Raw genomic sequence first — 21,753 nt, 5'->3', positions numbered from 1 at the left:
CATAAATTGAATACTCTGGCATTGGAGGGTCTCGGCATTGGAGGGTCTCGGTGAAGAGCTGGAGTATTTGGCCTCCAACAGCACCTGCTACGTGACCCTTTCCCAAGGAGAGGAAAGAGCTTATCCCTGCAGCCATGTAACTGCATGCGCATGGCAAGCTGCACTGTGACAGCAAAGCAGAAATAGCTAAACACAGATGTTAGGTGAATATGGTGCTTAATTTGCCCAGCAGCCATGGTTTCTGAGGGGGAGTCCAGTGTGCCCTGCTAGTTGCAGCCTGGCCTTTGTGCCACGGGACATTAATGCTATGAGTGGAGAATCCTGAAGGTTAAAGGCAAAAAAAATCCCTCTGTGATCTCCATACAGCCACCCTTGCCCTGCAACAGGATTAACTGTAATTAACTTTGTAAAGTTCCAAAAACTGCATGTTTGAACATGTCCCTTCAGTATGGTGAACATACGATTATCCACACCTCTACAGTTCATATCATGATAGTCTCCTGTGGGTGACTTTATGTATATTTATCATTTAAAGCAGTGTTTCAGCTCTGTGTGTTGACTGCGAACTTCTCACAATTTTAAGAATTTCTTTCAAAAATCACCATCCAGCTTTCCTTCTCTACATCTTTCTTATGTTAGTTTTGCCTACAAACTAAACCAAAAGTTGTTAAATAGGAATATGAACTGGTGGGGCTAATTGAGAGGGCTTTAAACTAGGTTCGAAGGGGGAAGGGGATAAAACCAGGCTCACTAGAGATGAGCCTAGGGGTGGCGTGCCGATGCCGGGGGCGAAATCGATAGCCCAGCTCAAGTGCATCTACACCAATGCACGCAGCATGGGCGGCAAGCAGGAGGAGCTGGAAGCCATTGTGCAGCGGGAGAGATATGACTTAGTCGCCATCACAGAAACATGGTGGGGTGACTCTCATGACTGGAGTGCTGCAATGGATGGCTATAGACTCTTCAGAAGGGACAGGCGAGGAAGGAGAGGCGGTGGGGTGGCCCTGTATGTTAGGGAGTGTTTTGATTGTATAGAGCTCAACGATTGTGATGATGGTACAGTTGAGTGTCTATGGGTAAGGATGAGGGGGAAGGCCAACGAGGCAGATATCCTGCTGGGAGTCTGTTATAGACCACCCAACCAGGATGAAGGGGCGGATGAAGCGTTCTATAAGCGGCTGGCAGAAGTCTCTCAATCACTAGCCCTTGTTCTCGTGGGGGACTTCAACTTCCCGGACATCTGCTGGAAATACAACGCGGCAGAGAGGAAGCAGTCTAGGAGGTTCCTGGAGTGTGTGGAAGACAACTTCCTGACACAGCTGGTGAGTGAGCCTACCAGGGGAGGTGCCTCGCTCGACCTGCTGTTTACAAACAGAGAAGGACTGGTGGGAGATGTGGTGGTTGGAGGCCGTCTTGGGCTTAGCGACCATGAAATGATAGAATTCTCGCTTCTTGGTGAAGTAAGGAGGGGGGGCAGCAAAACCACAACCATGGACTTCCGGAGGGCGGACTTTGGCCTGTTCAGGACGCTGGTTGAGAGAGTCCCGTGGGAGACAGTCCTGAAGGGCAAAGGGGTCCAGGAAGGCTGGACGATCTTCAAGAAGGAAGTCTTAAAGGCGCAGGAGCAGGCTGTCCCCATGTGCCGTAAGAAGAACGGGGGGGAAGACGACCGGCCTGGCTGAACGGGGAGCTCTTGCTGGGACTCAGGAAAAAAAGGAGAGTTTACCGCTTGTGGCAGAAGGGGCAGGAGACTCAAGAAGAGTACAGGGATCTCGTTAGGTCGTGCAGAGAGGAAATGAGAAAGGCAAAAGCCCAGCTAGAACGCAATCTGGCCGCTGTCGTTAAAGAAAACAAAAAAAGTTTTTACAAATATATTAATGACAAGAAGAGAGCCAAGGAGAATCTCCATCCTTTATTGGATGCGGGGGGGAACATTGTCACCGAGGATGAGGAAGAGGCTGCAGTACTTAATGCCTTCTTTGCCTCAGCCTTTAACAGTCCAGTTATCCTCAGGGTATTCAGCCCCCTGAGCTGGAAGACAGGGACGGCGAGCAGGATGAACCCCCCATAATCCAAGAGGAAGCAGTCAATGACCTGCTACGCCACCTGGACACTCACAAGTCTGTGGGGCTGGATGGGATCCACCCAAGAGTGCTGAGGGAGCTGGCAGAGGTGCTCGCCAAGCCGCTCTCCATCATTTATCAGCAGTCCTGGTTAACGGGGGAGGTCCCGGGCGACTGGAGGCTTGCCAATGTGACGCCCATCTACAAGAAGGGCCGGAAGGAGGATCCGGGGAACTACAGGCCTGTCAGCCTGACCTCGGTGCCGGGGAAGATGATGGAGCGGTTCATCTTGAGGGCGCTCACAAGGCATGTGCAGGACAACCAGGGGATCAGGCCCAGCCAGCACGGGTTCATGAGAGGCAGGTCCTGCTTGACCAACCTGATCTCCTTCTATGACCAGGTGACCCGCCTAGTGGATGAGGGAAAGGCTGTGGATGTGGTCTACCTGGACTTCAGCAAGGCCTTTGACACTGTCTCCCACAGCATTCTCCTAGAGAAGCTGGCGGCTCACGGCTTAGACAGGTGGACTCTGCGCTGGGTCAAAAACTGGCTGGACGGCCGGGCCCAGAGAGTTGTGGTGAATGGAGTTACATCCAGTTGGCGGCCGGTCACGAGCGGTGTTCCCCAGGGCTCAGTTTTGGGGCCGGTCTTGTTCAATATCTTTATCGATGATCTGGATGAGGGGATTGAGTGCACCCTCAGTCAGTTTGCAGACGACACCAAGTTGGGCGGGAGTGTTGATCTGCTCGAGGGTAGGAAGGCTCTGCAGAGGGACCTGGACAGGCTGGATCCATGGGCCCAGGCCAAGTGTGTGAGATTCAACAAGGCCAAGTGCCGGGTCCTGCACTTCGGCCACAACAACCCCATGCAGCGCTACAGGCTTGGGGAAGAGTGGCTGGAAAGCTGCCTGTCGGAAAAGGACCTGGGGGTGCTGGTCGACAGCCGGCTGAACATGAGCCGGCAGTGTGCCCAGGCGGCCAAGAAGGCCAATGGCATCCTGGTCTGTACCAGAAATGGTGTGGCCAGCAGGAGTAGGGAAGTGATCGTGCCCCTGTACTCGGCCCTGGTGAGGCCGCACCTCGAATACTGTGTTCGGTTTTGGGCCCCTCACTACAAGAAGGACGTCGAGGTGCTGGAGCGTGTCCAGAGAAGGGCAACGAGGCTGGTGAGGGGTCTGGAGAACAAGTCTGATGAGGAGCGGCTGAGGGAACTGGGGTTGTTTAGCCTGGAGAAAAGGAGGCTGAGGGGAGACCTCATCGCTCTCTACAACTCCCTGAAAGGAGGTTGTAGCGAGGTGGGTGTCAGTCTCTTCTCCCAAGTAACAAGCGATAGGACGAGAGGAAATGGCCTCAAGTTGCACCAGGGGAGGTTTAAATTGGATGTGAGGAAAGATTTCTTTACTGAAGGAGTGGTTAAACATTGGAACAGGCTGCCCAGGAAAGTGGTTGAGTCCCCATCCCTGGAGGTGTTTAAACGACGTGTAGATGAGGCGCTTAGGGACACGGTTTAGTGGGCAGTTGGTGTTGGGTTGATGGTTGGACTCGATGATCTTAGAGGTCTTTTCCAACCTTAATGATTCTATGATTCTATGATTCTTCCAGGAAAATTGCTGCTCCAGTTTCCAGTGAGCAGTTCCCCAGGCAGAGCAGAAGGGCTGATCTTACTTTCAATCTTAATAAAGGGACTTTTGAGTCACATTTACAAGAAGTGAGTAGTGAATACCATGACCAGGACTAGAGGGGCCCTGCCTCCAGCCAGGGGGAGGAAAGGGACAACCGGGTTTACTGGACTGTGTGGATTCGATGGCCTGGCACATCAGACCCACAGGAGTATAAGGCTCTAGTGGACACCAGTGCACAGTGTACCCTAATGCCATCAAGCTATAAAGGGACAGAACCCATCTGTATTTCTGGGGTGATGGGGCTATCCCAAAAGCTAACTGTATGGGAAGCTGAAGTAAGTCTAACTGGGAATGGGTGGCAGAAGCACCCCATTGTGACTGGCCCAGATGCTCCGTGCATCCTTGGCATAGACTACCTCAGGAGAGGGTATTTCAAGGACCCAAAAGGGTACAGGTGGGCTTTTGGTATAGCTGCCTTGGAGATGGGGGAAATTAAACTGCTGTCTACCTTGCCTGGTCTCTCAGAGGACCCCTCTGTTGTGGGGTTGCTGAAGGTCAAAGACCAACAGGTGCCAATCGCTACCACAACAGTGGACCGGTGGCAATATCGCACCAACCGAGACTCCTTGATTCCCATCCATGAGCTGATTCATCGACTGGAGAGCCAAGGAGTGATCAGCAAGACTCGCTCATCCTCTAACAGTCCCATATGGCCAGTACAAAAGTCTAATGGAGAGTGGAGACTGACAGTAGACTATCGTGGTCTGAACAAAGTCATGCCACCACTGAGTGCTGCTGTGCCAGACATGCTAGAACTTCAATACGAACTGGAGTCAAAGGCAGCCAAGTGGTATGCCACAATTGATATTGCTAATGCGTTTTTCTCAATCCCTTTGGCAGCGGAGTGCAGGCCACAGTTTGCTTTCACTTGGAGGGACGTCCAGTACACCTGGAACCAACTGCCCCAGGGGTGGAAACACAGCCCCACCACTTGCCATGGACTGATCCAGACTGCACTGGAGCAGGGTGAAAAGCTCTGGAACACCTGCAATACATTGATGACATCATTGTGTGGGGCAACACAGCAGGAGAAGTTTTTGAAAAAGGAATAAAATAGTCCAAAACCTTCTGAAAGCCGGTTTTGCCATAAAACAAAGTAACGTCAAGAGACCTACACAGGAGATCCAGTTTTTAGGAACAAAATGGCAAAATGGACGCTGTCAAATCCCAATGGATGTGATCAACAAAATAACAGCCATGTCTCCACCAACTAGCAAAAAGGAAATACAAGCTTGCTTAGGCGTCGTGGGTTTTTGGAGAATGCATATTCCAAATTACAGTCTGATCGTAAGCCCTCTCTATCAAGTGACCCGAAAGAAGAACGATTTCAAATGGGGCCTTGAGCAACGACAAGCTTTTGAACAAATTAAAGAGGAGATAGTTCATGCAGTAGCCCTTGGGCCAGTCTGGGCAGGACAAGCTGTAAAAAATGTGCTCTACACCGCAGCGGGGGAGAACGGCCCTCCCTGGAGCCTCTGGCAGAAAGCACCAGGGGAGACTCGAGGTCGACCCCTAGGGTTTTGGAGTTGGGGATACAGAGGATCCGAGGCCCGCTATACTCCAACTGAAGAAGAGAGATTGGCCGCATATGAAGGGGTTTGAGCTGCTTCGGAAGTGATCGGCACTGAAGCACAGCTCCTCCTGGCACCCCGACTGCCGGTGCTGGGCTGGATGTTCAGAGGGAGGATCCCCTGTACCCATCATGCAACTGATGCTACGTGGAGTAAGTGGGTCGCACTGATCACACAACGGGCTCGAATAGGAAGCCCCAGTCGCCCAGGGATCCTGGAAGTGATCATGGACTTGCCAGAAGGCAAAGATTTTGGAATATCACCAGAGGAGGAGGTAATGAGTGCTGAGGAGGCCCCAATGTATATACCAGAAAATGAGAAGCAATATGCCCTGTTCACTGATGGGTCCTGTCGCCTTGTGGGAAAGCATCGGAGGTGGAAAGCTGCTGTATGGAGTCCTATGCGACAAGTTGTAGGAACTGCTGAAGGAGAAGGTGAATCGAGCCAATTTGCAGCAGTAAAGGCCATCCAGCTGGCTTTAGACATTACTGACTGAGAAAAGTGGCCAGTGCACGGTCTCTATACTGACTCATGGGTGGTGGCAAATGCCCTGTGGGGGTGGTTGCAGCAATGGAAGCAGAGCAACTGGCAGCACAGAGGCAAACCCATCTGGGCTGCCGCATTGTGGCAAGATATTGCTGCCCAGGTGGAGAACCTGGTTGTAAAAGTCTGTCACGTAGATGCTCACGTACCCAAGAGTTGGGCCACTGAAGAACTTCAAAACAACCAGCAGGTGGGTCAGGCTGCTAAGATTGAAGTGGCTTAGGTGGATCTGGACTGGCAACATAAGGGTGAATTATTTATAGCTCGGTGGGCCCATGACACCTCAGGCCACCAAGGAAGAGATGCAACATACAGATGGGCTCATGATTGAGGGGTGGACTTGACCATGGACACTATTGCGCAGGTTATCCATGAATGTGAAACATGTGCTGCAATCAAGGAAGCCAAGCGGTTAAAGCCTCTCTGGTATGGAGGACGATGGCTGAAATATAAATATGGGGAGGCCTGGCAGATCGATTATATCACACTCCCACAAACCCGCCAAGGCAAGCGCCACGTGCTTACAGTGGTGGAGGCAACCACCGGATGGCTGGAAACACATCCCGTGCCCCATGCCACCGCCCGGAACACTATCCTGGGCCTTGAAAAGCAAGTCCTGTGGCGACATGGCACCCCAGAAAGAATTGAGTCAGACAACGGGACTCATTTCCGAAACAACCTCACAGACACCTGGGCCAAAGAGCACGGCATGGAGTGGGTGTATCACATCCCCTATCATGCACCAGCCTCTGGGAAAACTGAACGATACAATGGACTGTTAAAGACTACACTGAGAGCAATGGGTGGTGGGACATTCAAACATTGGGATACGCATTTAGCAAAGGCCACCTGGTTAGTCAACACGAGGGGATCTGCCAATCAAGCAGGCCCCACCCAGTCAAAACTTTTACGTACTGTAGATGGGAATAAAGTCCCTGTAGTGCACATAAAATATATGCTGGGAAAGACAGTCTGGGTTATTTCTGCGTCGGGCAAAGGCAAACCCATCTGTGGGACTGCTTTTGCTCAAGGAGCTGGGTGCACTTGGTGGGTGACGCAGGAGGATGGGGAAGTCCGATGTGTACCTCAAGGGGATTTGATTTTGGGTGAGAATAGCCAATGATTTGAACTGTATGATGTTAATTTCTATATAATACTATGTATCATCACTTCTATGGTGGCTATATGCCATATCAATAGTACTGCAGTAGGAATCACCTGGATTAATGAAGAATGAACTTTGATGAAACTGAGCAAAGTGCAGGGATGATAGAACCGGACAAGTGCAGTGGTGATGGGACCAGAACTGGCTTCAGCATGCAACAGTGCAACACCACACACCATCTCTCCTGCCCTGAGGGGCTGTTGTGACAGATGGAGCCCAAAGTCATGGACTAAATGAACTCAATGGACATTTTATAGGGATGGCCCATAGACTAAGGGAATGATATCTGTGTGTATATATCAAAGGACAGGAAAATTGGGGTGTATTGGAAAGTGTGGGGACCTGGGCATGATGTAGATGGTATAGAATAAAGGGTGGATACTGTCCTGGTTTCGGCAGGGATAGAGTTAATTTCCTTCCTTGTAGCTGGTACAGTGCTGTGTTTTGGATTTAGGGTGAGAAGAACGTTGATAATGCACCGATGTTCAAGTTGTTGCTGAGCAGCATTTACACTAGTCAAGGAATTTCCAGCTTTTCATGCCCTGCCAGTGAGAAGCTGGGAGGGGGCACAGCCAGGACAGCTGACCCAAACTGGCCAAGGGGATATTCCATACCATGTGACGTCATGCTCAGTATATAAACTGGGGGGAGTTAGCCTGGGGAGGGGTGACCGCTGTTCGGGGACTGGCTGGGCATCGGTCGGTGGGCGGTGAGCAATTGCATTGTGCATCACTTGTTTTGAATATTCTTTTATCATTATATTATTTTTTTTTTTTCCCCTTCCTTTTCTGTCCTATTAAACTGTCTTTATCTCAACCCACGAATTTTACTTTTTTTTCCCGATTCTCTTCCCTGTCCCACTGATGGGGGGGGAAATGAGTGAATGGCTGTGTGGTGTTTAGCTGCCTGCCAGGTTGAACCACAACAGTCTCAGTGCACAAAATCCGTATCATATAATGAATTTTAAGATCTAGCAAACTAATAGAATCTATTTTTGACCTTGCTGGAAAGAAGACGAAACCCGTGGCAAGTGCAGATCTACATTTAGGTTTACCCGACAGGTTGAGGTACATTGCTGCACCTCTTTCTAAATTACTGTATGGCTTCTGGAAGTTGGGATCCCTCTTCTGTTCCGCTCATTGATGGCTGTTTTCCCAGTGAGTCACTGGTTTGAGTGGTAGGTGAGGTTTCCAACAGACTCATTAAAGCACCAGATACCTGCCGGTGTGGTGTATCAAGATAAAAATGATCATTGGCCATATTCACCACCATTTGTTTCCCCCTGGCTATTAGGAATTCTGATTAATATCCTGGTTGCCTCATCTGTAGCAAATGATTTAGAAACTGTCTGGATTTCCAGGAAAAAAATAACAGATATTTTGACAATTACAGTTTAATGCGACTCCTTGTGTGTTTGTCATGCACCCAAATAAACCTCTCGCTCCAGATCCCCAAGAAACCTCAGCTTCTACTCTAAGCCTTATCAATGCTAACTTATTACTTAACTGTAAAACTGGTGAAAACCAGAAGCATCTCCAAGCTGAACCCTGCGATTCCCAGGCTGCGAACAAGGACAAGCACCGGAGGAGCTGTGCACCAGCAGTGTCTTTTACTGTAAATCCAAACTGTATCACACAACCAAGAAGCATTAAGGCTTTATAGGATGTAAAATTGCAGTACTGCACGAGACTAAGAATTATAGACCTAACGTCCGTGTTTAGCTATTTCTGCTTTGCTGTCACAGTGCAGCTTGCCATGCGCATGCAGTTACATGGCTGCAGGGATAAGCTCTTTCCTCTCCTTGGGAAAGGGTCACGTAGCAGGTGCTGTTGGAGGCCAAATACTCCAGCTCTTCACCGAGACCCTCCAATGCCGAGACCCTCCAATGCCAGAGTATTCAATTTATGGCACGGAATCTAACTTTGGCAAAACTGCCCCAGTATAACCCCCCTCCGAAATTCTGTAAAACACACCCTCCAGCAGCAGTTCTGACGTACCTCCAGACGTGCACGGTGTGCCCACGCATGAGGAAATTCCTACAGCAGCCTCACCTGAGATTGTTTCTGCATGGCAATGTGTTGAAAATCTGCTATCAGATTTTGAACTTTTCATCCAGCGGCAATTCTAGCTGCATGAAAGGACTGGAAGCAGCGAGTTCTGCTTGAGAACAGCTTCCAAAAAGTCTGTCATGCAATCTAGGAAAGGTCTGCATTGAACTTCTCATATTTGAAGACTGCCCTTTGCCTGGGAGAGGGTTAAGATATGCTGAAAAAACATGAATCTGCAGAAATTTGCACGAGTCAGCTCGAGTTATCCGGGACTCGCTGAAATACGAGACTGCTATTCTGCCACGAGGTAAAGGACTTTCAACGTGCCGAGAATGAAGCTTTTGGCTTTCCCATCCATTTCCAAGCACGGAGAAAGCCTGTGATTTCTTCTCTTTCACTCCTGGTGAGGGGAAGGAGGCCCGGCAACCCCAGCTGGCGTCACCGGGGAGTTTGACAGCGGGAAGAGGTTGCACGGCTGCTTGCCGAGCTGGCGGCGGTGGGGGCAGGCTCGTGCTGCCTCACCCCAGCTTTACCCGGGGAGAGAGGGACCGTGCCCAAGGGGAGGCTTTGTCAAGGATGAGTCGTCAAGGGGCCGTGCTGACACGGTAGCCCCAAAGCTGGGCTGGGTTCTTCCCGCTAGGCTTTGCCTGCTCAGCAAATCCTAAAGGTTAAACTGCTTATCAGAAATCAAATAAGCTCCAGGCTTTAAAAAAACAACAACTTCCATTCCACGGACTTTAACTGAACTTTCAAAAAAAAACCCCCAACGGAAACCAAGCCTTTAATTTTTTTGTTTACAAAAAAAAGAGGGGAAAAGAAAAAAGGATGAGAGAAATAGAGGTGGGAAGAATTCAGAAGGGCTTTATACTTTGGGTTTTCTGCCTCATCATCAAGTTGAAACAGCCTTTAAACTTCTTTTTTTGCGATCGTGCTATTGTAATGCCAAGTATTTAAAGCCACTCCCCACCCAGTTTGACTTGGCAGCAGCCGCGCTGCGCGTTTCCCATAAAACCATCTCCCGACACCGCGCTGTTTACTTCAGGTCTGAGTCTGGCCCGTGCTGTCTCAGCGGGGCGTTCTGCAGTTAGCAACCTCCTCGACTGGCTGCGCGGCCCCAGGCGTGTTCTGCCCCAAGCAGCTCTTCGTTCGGAACGATTACAGGAAAAAATGAAACCCTGTCTCTCTTCCTGCCAGCAGCTGTGTTGTAACGAAACCCTTACCAAAAACGTGCTGCTCAGACAAGTCGCCATGACCCTGTGCCATGAGACGTCAGCCAAAAGATGACGGGTCATCAGGGCAGGCGATGCGAGCACAGGCTGCAGTGGCTATTTGCAGGACTGCGTTGCAGGATGCCAACATCACAGTAGTCTGCGCGTACCTCCAGCGCAGACCATTGTAACGACATTTTTTACGGGACGTGGAAAACATCGAGACCTTCCAGAAGGTCACTTGGGAGAGACAGGTGGGGAAAAGGTTGTGGAGAGGAGAGAGGCGTTTAGGACGAGTGCATGAACGGGTCTGTAGAGAAGAAACCGCAAGGGTGAACGCAGCCACTTAGAGCAAGCGTATTTTATTGGGCTGAGTCAGAGCATGTTCTGGACTTCTTTGCAGAGCTACGGAAAGGATGAAGAGATGTCAACGTATCGAAGCGCTGATCAACGAAAGGAAAAGAAGCTGCATTTGCCAAAAAGGTGCATTTGATCCCGCAGAAGGAAGTCGCAAGGGATTTGCTCCAAGAAGCGCGTATCTCAGACTGAGGAGGTCATAGCTCCTGGTCATCTTTCTCCTGAAAGCAGACATAAAGGGTAGAGATCGCTGCTGTTAGGAACTACTCGGTTAACACCATACCATGACAGAGCAGTCTCTGGAGGCCTCTTAAATAGTGCTTTTACGTGGGTATACATACTTGCGTATTTCGCTTATATACAGATATACCTGTGTGCCTGTATATACGCACGCATTTTTTGTGCATGTACGCAGACACTGCATATAATACGCCTAAGTCCAGCCATCTTTGCTAAAAACGGTCTTACCAAACCAGTCAGTTTCATTCGGTAAGGAAAACAAGGACCTCCGACGCCGTAAAGTCAAGCATTCAGCCACGTGAGCGCTTGCGCGTTTGACTCCGGCTCCTGTCACGCTTCCAAGCTCCTTGTTGTGTAGCACACGCAGTAGTTGAATTGTGCACGCTCACACCCACGAACACACCCGTGTCCGTTGGCACAGCTCGCTGCATCTTAGCTCCTGAAGAAGTGGGATATAAGTTTAAAAAAAATTCTACGCGCTACAACGGGTTGTTGAAGGGATGCTTGACGAGCAAGAGCAACGGACCCCAGGCTCTGCTGTCTGCCTCGGTACGCTGTAGAGGGAGCGGCAAGGCGTCCTCTGCTTGCCCTGGGATTGACGCAGCCCACACCTGTACATGTATCTTGGCTGTCACTCTGAGGGCGGGGGTTTTCCTTCGCGATGTCCCTAAAAGCCCACTCACGGCCCGTTCCCACTCACGCCCCACACAAACGCAGCGATGGCACACGCCACGAACATCCGAGTGTCCCTAAGCGACTTGCTGGAGGAGGACCCTCCGTCTGCCTCCTTTCCGCGGGGCTGGCTGCCCTAAGGCCTCTTCCTCCTGTTCTGCAAAAAGCCAAGTATTTGAGACTTCCTAAAAGACACGACTCTCTCCTCGCCTCCGTTCCCTGCTCCTGCCCTTCGGTGCGGTGAGGACCGGAGATGGTCCGCTGCAGCGTCTGCCTCGTCCTGCTGGTCAGCTGCTACTGCTGCTGCTCTGCTCGCTTAGGCTGTTGCTCCGTTTCTTCTGTGCCTTTCCCATCTGTTACCACAGACGTGGAGTTCAGGCTGCTCTGTCCTGTCCTCTAACCTCCTCCTCCAAAAGCGGTCTGTCCAAAACCTGCCACTCCAGAAAACAAGCGGACGTTATCAGGAGAGCATCGTGGCTGAGGGAGGGATGCACAGCGGGGCTCTAAGGCAGAAGGGCAGCACCCAGGAGGCAGGAGCAGGGACAGGCCGCACAGGAGGAATTTGGAAACATTGCCCAGGACCGAGGTAGGGTGGAGGAACGGGTGGGCAGGAACCGCGTGAAGTTCAGCTAGAGTTGAGTTCTGCCCGGCAGGAACAGCCCCGTTGGGTGGTACAGGCTGGGGCTGGCTGGCTGGAGAGCAGCTCTGCACGGAGTGGCCGGGGGCGGGGGTCTCGGCAGCCAGGGAGGTGAATGCCAGCCAGCAGCGCGCCCTGGCAGCAAGGAGGGCCACCAGCACGCTGGGCTGCCTTCGCGGGAGGGCTCCTGCAGGGTGGTGGGAGGGCGAGAGACAGCAGACGTGTGAGGAAAGAAGTTTTGCCCGTTTGGAGAGCAAAACATTCCCGGAGAGGTGGCGCGGACTCTGCCCTTGAAGGTGTTCCAAGACCTGGCTGGATAAAGCCCTGAGCAACCCGGCCTGATCCCATAGCTGACCCTGCTGGGAGCAAGGGGTTGGACGAGAGACCGCCGGAGGTCTCCTCTGACTCGAACGATTCTGTGATTCTCCTCTCCTTATCCCTATAACCTTCTTTTCTGTTTTGTAATCGCTTTGATCTTATTTATAACCCTCACGTATCTTACAGGTACAGCCCTCTTCCAGCATCAGGCAGATTACTGGAGCTACGGACCACCGTACAGCACCAGCACGCCCGTGGGGCAAAGGCTCCCAGGGGCAGGTACCTCCTGACAGGGCTACCGGGAGTCTTTGCTCCTCACTGCCAGCAATAGCAAAATCTGCCTTAAAATTCCAGACCGTGGGAAAAAATTCCAGACTCTGCCGTGACCTCACTGTGACGTCTGCAGAGCCGGGTGCACGCTGCGCGGTCCGAGAGGACGTGGCGTCACCTGCTCTGCTGGAGTGACGTTCCCTACGGCGGTGCCAAGGTGTGCCCGAGGCGTCCACTCTTTGACCTTCTTCCACCAGCCAAGAGCGGCAGGCCTCTGCTCCGGGGCTGGGAAACTCATTCCTGTGGCCTGGTAATGCAGGGTGAAGAGAAACTTCAGATTGAACTCTTAGAGGTCATCGTGTTGCAAAATGATTGTCACACACGTGAAAGGAGCGTACCTGTGACGAGACACTGGTACTTCTGGGTATCGTACGGTTAGGAAGGTGCAAGGTCTCCTCCCCTCTCTGGCAGGAATTAACGCACCCAGTGTCATGTTTATCTGTCTCAGTCCAGTGTCGGGCTACCTTAAGCCATTCGTCCGTGCTCTGAATTGCTCCACAATGAGCTTTTTCCGCAACGACTTTGCAGATTACTCTTTTCCAAACTCCGGATTGCACAGGTTTTGCTGAAGGTAGGGCTTAGGGAAATGTGAACCCAAGACAGGCCTTTAATGACTGAGGTAGCTCTGATGTCTGGTTCTCCTCCAATTGGCCAGCCTTTAGTCCCAGAAGCCCTTTCAGGTGCACTTGCAAACCCAGGGCCCTAAACCACCTCAGCCTAAATGCTGAAGAGCTCTTCCCTGCTCTGCCCGTCTTCTGCAGGCCGTTCCCCTGTGTAGAGGATACAGCGCGCACGTATGGGACCTGCCCAAACTTCTCCCGTCTCCAGGTATTCTGTCTGACTGGTTCCCTGCCGCAGCAGTGCTCCATGCCTGCATGCAAGCACCGCAGAAAGTCCTGCCGAGGGCCACCACGCTCCCCACGAGCAGGAAAGTACGGTGGGCCCCCAGCAGAGCGCCCAGACTTTTTTTAAAGCCAATTACAGCATAATAAAAGCCCATCTTCCACCAGGAGTCAGGCTGAAACTTCGGGGACTTTGGTTTAGAGCAACAGGCTCCGTCTTCTGACGTGGAAAAAACAAAAAGCAGAAAGACAGACCTACGAGCTGAACCATTTTGTCTCGATTCTAGGCAAAGGCTAGCAACTGCAGCCTGTGTGGCCAGCGATGTTGGTGGCGTTTCTTTCAAGTATGCGGGAAGGAAGTCACAATGCATATACTGCATATACCGCAACTGGGAATCGCAGAGATGAATTCACACTTTGCTCTTGCGTAATGCCACACAACAGCGCTCCATCAGGTCATGCTTCGGTATTAAAAATACTCAAATTTGTCTCTACTACTGAAAACCCACAGCCGCCGGCCAGAGAGCGCTCCCCAGGACTTACCCTTCAGCTACTTCAGGGCACCGATCCGCTGCAGCATTCTGGGGAGCTCGCAGCTCTCCAGGATGGACAATCCTCCGATGCACTGCTTCCCAATGAAGACGTGAGGGGCCTGGGCAAAAACAACGCCACAGATTGATCAGGAGAGCCGGGTCGCTGGAGGCAAAGAGCGGGGAGAGGATTTGTCTGGGAAGCAGACTTCACACCACGGAGACCGCGACTTACAAAATCCTCCTCTTCTTGTCCCCAGCCCACCGTCTGTCTGAAAATCTGCTGCTAGAAAAGAAGGGGTAGGGGAATACTCTGCATTTTATGGAGGCTGCAGGAGGATAAAACCACACTCCAGGATAGCGCGGGACAGCCTCCAAACACATGATCCCAGAGCAGCGAGCCAGCAGCTCCGAGTGCCCAGACCTGCGGCGCGTACGGACCATGCGTGTGCCCACGGCAGGTTCTCCAAGCGCCGAGGAGTCCCACCGTCCTCTCGAGTGCTTCCCAGGCACGTGCAGCTGCCGGGTGGGATGTGCTGCCGGCCGCCTGATGGCCACCCTTACTGTCGAAGTCACTTGGCACAGCAAACTTACGTCTCTGGCACAACCCCTTCCCCACGTACCCCTTTTCTGGCCTTTTGTCCTCCTCCGAGTTCACAGCCCTGACCGTCTGCTATTTTCCTGCCTGCGCTGGCCCCTTTTCCTCCCCATCTCACGATGGTCGCCCGGGTGCAAGACGAGCAGCAGTCAGTGCAGAGCCAAAATTAAAAAAAAACAACAAAAAAGAAAAAACCCCTCTCCTGAAGACGAGGAACAATTACTGAACCTCAGCCTCTGAGACCTCCTCAAGGCACGCGTGTGCCGCGCTCCGCGGAGGGAAGTGAAATCGTTGTTGAGCTGGGAAAAAGCAGCCCAGCTAAAGCCAGGGAAGAGAGAAAGAAAACACAGGCGGAAGTGAAATTATTGAGACGGGGATAGCTCAAGGACTCAAGACAAAAGACGCGGGCGAGAACAGGCATAAAATACTAAGGGGAAAAGCGGCGAGTTGGAAGACGGCAGCTCCGAAAGCCCTCTCCCCTGCTCCTGTGCAGCCACGGGCCGGTCTAACTTTGGGAGGAGGACACCCCCACCCTGAGGAGGGACCCCCACCGCCCCGTGAGCTCCCCGCTGCCCTCCTTGGGGACCCCTGCGAGCGTAGAGCAGTACCCTTCAGCATCTCCCTTTACTGATGCGATGTGCACCCTACCCCGTAGGCAGGCTGGCGATGGCAGCCCAGGGGACACACTGGCCCACCGACAGCGTTTTGGTTTCTCCTCCCCCTTTCCCTTTCGCTCTTCACCTGGACTCCTTGATCTCAGCCAGCTCTTCTCCCGGCCCCTCACATCCCCTTATCGGTGGATGTCCCAAAGGAGCCATCCCTGCTCCATTCGCTCCCAGCCCTTATCCCCCCCCCAGGGTTCTCCCTTGCCTGCGCTGAGGGTGGGGTGATGGCTGGGCACGGTCCTCTCCCAAACGTCTGCCTCCGTCCCTCCCGAGGGGTGCAGACAAGCAGTGCTCCGTGTCCAGCGCTCGGAGGACCACGCTGCGGCGCTTTCTGGTGCCGAGGAGACCTTGCTGCATGAGCGGGCTGCGGCAGGGAGCCTGCCTGCGCCACGGGTGCCGCGGGACGGGTGGCGTCCCCACGAAGGGGGTGCTTAAGGCACAAGCCTAGGCAAGAACCAGAAGCGCTCCTCCGGCTGGGATGGGCAAGGGAAGTAATGTATTGCTGGTGGGACCGGCAAAGAAGAGAGCTTTGAAGAGAGCACGGAGGAGTTTGTTCTTCATCCCACACGACCAGCTTGGGGAACGCAGCTTTCCCATCACCATCGATCCCCCAGACCCCGGCAGCAGCTAAGACAAGCCTTCTTCGGTCACCCTATCCTCAGCAGCAGCCCCTTGTCCCCACTAATGCCAGTCATGCCGCCGCCCCACGCCTCTACCGCTGGGACATTTCCCTCTGCTTCCAGTAACTGACCTCTCCCGCTGGCAAGCCTCACGCCGCCCTTCTTCAGCCTGGAAATCTGCTCCCAGTTTCTCTTGCTACTAATCCTATCAATCCCCCTGCTGCCGGGAAATCAGTTTCTGCTTTCAGTACGTTGTTTCACTAACAAAGCTGGCCATCCTCTCCCTCCCTCCCTCCCTCCCTCCCTCCCTCCCTCCCTCATTCCCCCGCTGCTGGGGAAACACTTCTGCTTTCGGCATACTGCTTGCAGCTCCCAGCACTGCTCAGCACTGCTGCTGTGACTCAGTGGATGCTCAGCTGTGGGGCTGTGAGGTTTCCTGAGGTCCGCAGGGACGGCCACCGGCACACGGCAGCATATCGCAAAGCTCAGAAATGGCACGGCGCAGCGGGTAGGGGCCGGGGAAGACATAATTGGATTGACAAGGCTTTCCTAAAAGGTCTGTGCTGCAGAGGGCTGGGGCTGTGGGAAGAAACATAAAAGGTGTTTATTGGCGATGGGTGCGGAGAAAGGGTACCGGGGTGCTCTAGCAGCCCGAGGGCTGAGCTTCGGGACGCTTGGGCGTTGCATGCTCTCCCCAAGAAGCCTCGCAAGACGCCTCGCATTGGTCCCTTCCAACCCAAACCATTCTACGGTTCTACGATCACCGTGCCAGGCTGGGGCCAGGAGAGGCGTCAGGCCGATTAACCGTCCAACAGCCCCCAGAGAGCAAAGGCCTTGATGATCTAGCCCACATCCTCCATACAAACCGCCCGCCACAACCGGGGTGTGAGGCTGGGCTCCAGCACCTTACTGATGACCGGGTCCATGATGGACCAGCAAAGGCTCAAGGCTGCCTCCCCTCCAGCCATGCAAGACCTCCCTCCTGGGCTGTCTGCCGCGGAGGGGTGGGCGAACCCAGACGTGCCCACGTGCTGCCGCCCCGTTCCCAAACTCAGGATGGGGACAGGGACTCAAGCAAGAAATAAGGTCCCTCTGCCACCCCTAACAGGCTAAAACTGAGCAGGCAGCATCAGACACGAGCCAGGAAAGAGGCTTGACCCCAGAAGCGAGGACTTTACAGGTGGTACGGGCAGCAGTAGCGCCAGTGCTTTGCCATCACCCACGTGGGCGGGACAGACACAGGGACACTTTCCGTCGGGGCCAGCTGGCAGTCCCGCTGTCCCGCAAGCAGGCGGGACAGTACAGGTCTGGACTTTCCCTGGGCTGAGTCCAGCCACGTGTCTGGACATGCAGCCAGCGCAGGAAAAATCCCCCCGAAACCCAGGCGGCGGGGATAGAGGATCCCCAGCGTTTCCCTTCTGCTTCACTTCATGGAGGCTGTTGGACTTTGGTATCATTAAGGGGGACTGGGGAGGGGGAAAAAAAGGCATGTTCATTATGCAGAGGTAGAAGTAGCGCTGAAGGGTGAACCGCCTGCCCTGTGTGACAGCGCTTCTGAGGAAATTAATTCCTGAAGCTCAAGCACAAAACGTTGCTCCCTAAGACAACCTGAATTATTCAGTCAAGCTTCAAAAGAAAGGGACGCTAAATTTCGTAAGCACAGCATCTACGTTACGGCCAGCTGCAAGGATGCACTTGGAAATGCTTTTTCTGCTTAAAGTCAAAGGGGAAAGCAAGCGTCCAAATTCAGACGAACTCGCAGCTCTATGTTCTTGCTCCTCCGCAAACCTGTGCTGCCTCGGGCGGCGTCGTAGGAAGGTCTTTGAAGGAGCTTTGGCTCCCAGCCCTAGAAACATGAAGGTATGCCTCTCCACCAGCCCTTGTTTGGCCAGCGGAGTCGCGAACCAAGCCTTAACATCAGGCTTTTTCCCTGCTTCTGCCTGTTACGCCAGCAAAGGGGTTTGGAGGAGGTACAGCATGTCCCGGGAGGTGCCGCAGCTCCCCGGGAGCAGCCGGCAGCGGGCGAAGCTCCGCGCCCACCCGGTCCCCGCGATGGGGAGCAGGCTGCGCCCCTCAGCACGGCAGCACGGATCCCCGCGGCGGCTGCAGCGACAGGCGGAGCAGAGCAACCGAAACAAGGAGCATTTTTAAAAATGGGAAAGGCGTGTGGCTTCTCCCCGTGGTCTGGCATAGAAGGTAGCGGGGAAGGAGACCTCGCTTCAGCCTCTGCGACAGCTGGCCAGGTTATGGGGCAGCTGGGACAAAGGATCAGCAAATTCTGAAATAAGACCGGGAGAACTTACGCTTTGCTGTGTTCTTTGCTGCAAGTAATCCTGGACGTCCTCTTTCCCAGTAATATCAACCACTTCCAGGCCTCCAGGCACGAAGTTATATTTCTTGAACATCTCCTCGACATTCTTGCAGCGAGTGCTGTCTTTCTCTACGAACAGGGTTACTCCGTCATTCCTGGTTTTGCCCTTCACATACCTATCAGCCATGCTGCTTTTTCAAGACGAGCAGGAACGCTGCCCTTCACCAGCGAGTTCACAGGCAGATGGGACAGCAGCAACCTCGGTCTGAGGTATTTATGAGCTGCACAGTGCCTTCCTCCCTGAAAACTCCTCCCCAGGAGGACGTAACCTCTTCACCAGATCGTATGTTTTAAAGCAGCAATACTTTTACTTTCTATCTGTTTTTATCGAAAATCCAAATCGCCGAACAAAGTAACGGTATAAAAGCAGGAAGGCACTTAGCAATCAGGTGTTATCTCAGTGCACGCGCCGTGGGACAAGGTTTGCAGGAGCTGCTGGTGAACTGATGCACTGGCTGAGGCCGGGCTCCCACTGTTGCCTCTCTCCCCTTGCGCAGGTTTGGTTATGCCCGTCCCGCCCCTCACCTCACCCGCTGCAGGATGCTAAAACCGCCTTGGGGGCACAGTGCAGACATCAGGAAACCTGCAGGTGAGTTGACTGACACCCATCCTTTCGCTACACAGGCTTCCCGTCCCCGAAGAGAAAAAAAAAATGGATTGTTCTCCGAGTACATATTTCTACCTGCCAACCTTCCGTAACGGGTGGGATGCCCTGCCTACAGCTTCCAAAAGTGCCTGAACGGCTTGTCAGCCTTGCTTCAGTTCCCAAAGGGTCTGTGTTTTACCCCAGACACGAGCTAAGAACCAAAAGTGTTCAAAGAACCAGCCCCAGAATTGAAAAAAAGTCCAAAAACGTTACTTTAGCGGACCTAAGTTGAAAACGCATTTAGGGAACATATTAATGGAATCAAAGGGGTTCAACACACATATTGTATGACACAATGAAGTACCATTTCGTAAACTTGGCAGAGGAAGAAGCTTCAGACTGCAATCCTTTGCAGATTTAAAGTCGTACGAGATACAGTCGGGTAGCCAGCCCAGTAGGGCTCAGCCGTGCCCAAACTTCGGATGTCGAGCTGTGGCAGTGACGTTGCACCCGCAAGTGCGAAGCTCGGTGGGACCGCGGCCGTCTCCAGCGCCGCAGCGTCACTCCTCTGGGCAGAGCCCGTCTCATACCATCCACTCGCCAACAAAAAGCTGCTTTATTACAGGGGTGGTAAACGACCGGTTTCCAAGGTCAGAACGGCCTGTACCAAGACCACTTCTTGATGGGAGAAGAGGAGGGTTATAGTCGTAGGTGACTCCCTTCTGAGGGGAGCAGAGGGTCCGATATGCCGGACAGAGCCTCCTCTTAGGGAAGTCTGCTGCCTCCCCGGGGCTCACGTTAAGGACATCACTAGGAAACTTCCTAGCCTGGTACGGCCCTCGGACTATTACCCATTACTGATCTTCCGTGTGGATGGCGATGAAGCCGCAATCGGTAGTCCAAGGGCAATCGAAAGAGGCTTCAGGGCCTTGGGACGGTTGGTGAAGGAATCGGATCACAGGTAATTTTTTTTCCTCTATCCTGCCAGTTGCGGGCAGTGACATTGGAACAAACAGACGGACCCAGGCTATTAATACGTGGCTCCGTGGCTGGTGTCACCGCCGCAATTTTGGGTTTTTCGATAATGGGATGGTCTACACGGCACCAGGCCTGCTGGCATCCGATGGGATTCACCTTTCTCAAAGGGGGAAGAGGGTCTTTGCTCACGAGCTAGCGGGGCTCATTGACAGAGCTTTAAGCTAGACTTGAAGGGGGAAGGGGATGATATCAGGCCTGCCCATGACAAGCTGTGGGACGCCAAGGTTAGAGGGATGGGGTGCTGGCAAGGGCCCTCAGCCACTTGCTCCGAGACTTGCTGGTACACTGGAGCACACTTGAAGTCTTACAGAGATGAGCCAGGGGGTCCTGAGGTGATAGGAGCCAACAGGGAAACACCAGGGAAATACTTCAAAGGGGTTAAGGGGTGTTCCTCTAAGAAGGTGACATGGCCGACAGCCCAGCTGAAGTGCCTCTACACCAATGCACGCAGCATGGGCAACAAACAGGAGGAGCTGGAAGCCACCGTGCTGCTAGAAAGCTACGACCTGGTTGCCATTACGGAAACTTGGTGGGACGAATCCCATAACTGGAGTGCAGCTATTGATGGCTACAGGCTGTTCAGAAGGGACAGGCGAGGAAGGAGGGGCGGAGGGGTTGCCCTCTACGTCAAGACATGGATGGATTGTGAAGAGCTGTGTCTGAAGAACAGCCGTGAGCAGACTGAAAGCTTATGGGTAATAAGTCGAGACCGAGGCAACAAAGGGAATCTTGTGGTTGGTGTTTACTACAGGCCACCTGATCAAGGGGAGCCTATTGACGAAGCCTTCTTACTCCAGCTACAGGAGGCATCGCGCTCGCAGGCTCTCGTCCTGCTGGGGGACCTCAATCACCCCAACAGCTGCTGGAAAAGTAGCACAGCGAGCTGTAGGCAATCCAGAAGACTCCCGGAGAGCACTGAGGATAACTTCTTAAGACAGGTGATAGACAGTCCTAGCAGAGGGGGTGCAATACTGGACCTGACGGTCACCAACGCAAGTGAGCTAGTCGGTGACGTCAAGATTGGAGGCAGCCTGGGCTGCAGCGATCATGCGCTGGTAGAGTTTGCAGTCCTCAGGGATATGGGTCAGGCGAAGAATGAAGTCAGGACCCTGAACTTGAGGAAAGCAAAATTCCAGCTGTTCAAGGAGTTAGTCAATAGGACCCCCTGGGAAACTGCCCTCAGGGACAAGGGAGCAGAACAGAGCTGGCAGATCTTTAAGGACGCTTTCCACAGAGCGCAAGAGCTCTCCATCCCCAGGTGTAAGAAGTCAGGAAAGGAAGGCAAGAGACCGGCATGGCTGAGTCGAGACCTGCCGGTCAAACTAAAGGGCAAGGAGGAAATGCACGGGCAGTGGAAGCAGGGCCAGGTATCCTGGGAAGAGTATAGGGACGCTGCCCCGTTGTGTAGGGGTGGGGTCAGGAAGGCCAAGGTGCGGCTGGAGCTGAACTTGGCAAGGGACGCAAAGAATGGTAAGAAGGGCTTCTACAGGTATGTCAGCCAGAAAAGGAAGGTCAAAGAAAGTGCACCTGCCCCAGTGAACATGACTGGCAACCTGGTGACAATGCACGAGGAGAAGGCTGAGGTACTCAGCAACTTTTTTGCCTCAGTCTTCACTGCTAACCTCTCTTCTCACACCTCTCGAGTGAGTGGACCTCAAGGTCAGGACTGG

General features: G+C 53.1%; 1 long non-coding RNA gene across 3 annotated transcripts; it reads right to left on the bottom strand.

Moving 5' to 3' along the window:
• Positions 1 to 10,625: 10,625 nt before the first annotated feature.
• LOC143172601 (uncharacterized) lies at positions 10,626 to 18,643 on the bottom strand. 3 transcript variants are annotated; one of them, XR_012997375.1, is made up of 3 exons: positions 18,576 to 18,643; positions 14,219 to 14,327; positions 10,626 to 10,857 (listed from the first exon to the last, which is right to left on the bottom strand). It is a non-coding gene; the product is annotated as an uncharacterized LOC143172601 (long non-coding RNA). The 3 variants fall into 3 exon arrangements; XR_012997373.1 differs by lacking the exon at positions 18,576 to 18,643 and adding an exon at positions 18,392 to 18,560; XR_012997374.1 differs by lacking the exon at positions 18,576 to 18,643 and adding an exon at positions 16,220 to 16,289.
• Between the last annotated feature and the right edge of the window lie 3,110 nt (positions 18,644 to 21,753).

The sequence above is a fragment of the Aptenodytes patagonicus genome, chromosome Z (genome assembly GCF_965638725.1).
Source record: "Aptenodytes patagonicus chromosome Z, bAptPat1.pri.cur, whole genome shotgun sequence".
In the NCBI taxonomy this organism is placed as follows: Eukaryota; Metazoa; Chordata; class Aves; order Sphenisciformes; family Spheniscidae; genus Aptenodytes; species Aptenodytes patagonicus.
The sequence above is the reverse complement of the archived record's forward strand: the minus strand, read 5'-3'. Positions and strand labels throughout refer to the sequence as shown.